Source organism: Myotis lucifugus, unplaced genomic scaffold, assembly GCF_000147115.1.
Source record: "Myotis lucifugus unplaced genomic scaffold, Myoluc2.0 scaffold_501, whole genome shotgun sequence".
NCBI classification, from domain to species: domain Eukaryota; kingdom Metazoa; phylum Chordata; class Mammalia; order Chiroptera; family Vespertilionidae; genus Myotis; species Myotis lucifugus.
This window is the reverse complement of record NW_005871549.1, coordinates 607,406-609,585: the sequence shown is the minus strand read 5'-3', so window position 1 is coordinate 609,585 and position 2,180 is coordinate 607,406.

Below are 2,180 nucleotides of genomic sequence, written 5' to 3'. Positions count from 1 at the left end.
TAGGCAAAGAATGGGTTTAAAAGCCGAGCAAAGTGAAGAAAGAAATGTTTGCTATGCTGACAAACTGCAAGCTCATGCACCTTTTGGGTGCGAACATGTGTTTAAAAAATAGCCATTGCCTTTCACTAATTCAGGCCAAGGTGCCTGGACGTGTAGACTTCATGAGGCGGGAGCCCCTGGAGAAGACAGTTCCGTTGTATTTGCATCTGAAAAGGTGTTCTAAGCAGAAACCACCAGCCACTAAGCTCACCTGCAACGGGGAGTAGCTCTCACACCCATTTCCCACCATCACCTCCCTGTGCCTCTCTCTCTGGATCAGCTTCTGCGACACTCCTACACCTACACGACAGCTTCTCTGGGCCCTGATACATGCTGTTCCTTCCACCCAGAACACCCTTTATCCAGGGAACATCTACTCAGTCTTCCTCAAGGCTCATTGCAAATGTCACCTCCTCCCTGAAGCCTTCCTTGATACCACATGCCCAGTATAAATTAAACTTCACTGGCAGTGTTTTGTGTATAACTATTTTACACACACACACACACACACACACACACACACACACACACACACACATTTTGTATTGATTTCAGAGAGGAAGGGAGAGGGAGAGATAGAAACATCAGTGATGAGAATCATTGATCAGCTGCCTCCTGCACGCCCCCTACCGGGGATCGAGCCTGCAACCCGGGCATGTGCCCTAACTGGGAATTGAACCGTGACCTCCTGATTCATAGGCTGATGCTCAACCCCTGAGCCACGCTGGCCAGGCTGTGTAACTATTATAATAGGACAGTTTGTCTTGGTAGCGATTGTGTCTGCCCCCGGGTTGCAAGCTCTCTGAGGGTAACCGCCCCTTTTGGGCATTTACTCCCAGCAGCACATGCAGTCAATGCTCAGTAAATATCAGTCCACTTGTCTTGGTCTTGTATGGAAATTGGGAAAAGGGGTAATAATGTAGCAACCGGCTCCCTGTCGAGGGACGGGGAAGCCAGAAGTGAATGATGTAGGGAGCGGAGACGAGGAAAGACCTCTAACCTCACCTCTTCCACTAAAGACGGCCTTTGTGTGGACTTCACGCACAGGAGGGCAGACAACAGAGAAGCAGACTGACAAGGACAAGGGCAGAGACCGGAAGCAGCGTCTGCCCACACCTGGCCCTGGAGGTCTGGCACTGGGGAGTGGGAGGTGCTAGGCGGGAGGGAGGGTGGGCGGGCCATACTCCCAAGGTGTCACCGTGACGCAGTGGGTCGCCTCAAAGTGCCAAATACACAGAAAGTGCTCCAGAAACAGGCAACGTGGGGGAGGTGAAGGGGACCGCATGAGACCATTCTCCGGCTGCTGGAATGGCAGCTCGGAGCAGATCAGTTAGAGAAAAAGGCACGTTTCTGGCAAGACCCGAAGTGAACACAAAGCAACGGCACATGGTACCGGCAGAAGCTGCCACAGGCCAGACCTCTACAGGCTCAGCATCGACTTCATTTCCTCTGGTTGGTTCTCAGGGGAATCTGTTTGTGGGGCAAATTCCTAAACACAACACTGTCAGGAATATAAATGGGCTCCCCGCTATCACTGTGGGCTCCCCGCTATCTCTGTGGGCTCCCCGCTATCACTGTGGGCTCCCCACTATCTCTGGGGGATCCCCACTATCGCTGTGGGCTCCCCGCTATCTCTGGGGGCTCCCCGCTATCTCTGGGGGCTCTCCGCTATCCCTGTGGGCTCCCCGCTATCTCTGGGGGCTCCCCGCTATCTCTGGGGGCTCTCCGCTACCACTGTGGGCTCCCCAGTATCTCTGTGGGCTCCCCACTATCGCTGTGGGCTCCCCGCTATTGCTGGGGGCTCCCCAGTATCTCTGTGGGCTCCCCGCTATCGCTGTGCGCTCTCCGTGACCACTATGGGAAGGGACAGGCCGTGTTCACAAGAGAAGAGCATCAGTAATAAGGTCTGACAGTGTCAGTGAGAAGGGAGGCTGGGAGGAGGGGTGACTTCGTGGTGTCTGCCAGGATCCACAGGACTCGCCTGGTTTCCAAGGCAGCGAGTGGACCCTGTGAGTGGAGAGTCCCGCGGGAAACTGAAGAAGAGCTGAGACTATGAAGCTACTTCCTAGCTTGCCATCTTACAGGTTAGTAAGAGGGTGTAAGACAAAACACCACTTTAAAGAACACCGTGGAGACGAGGC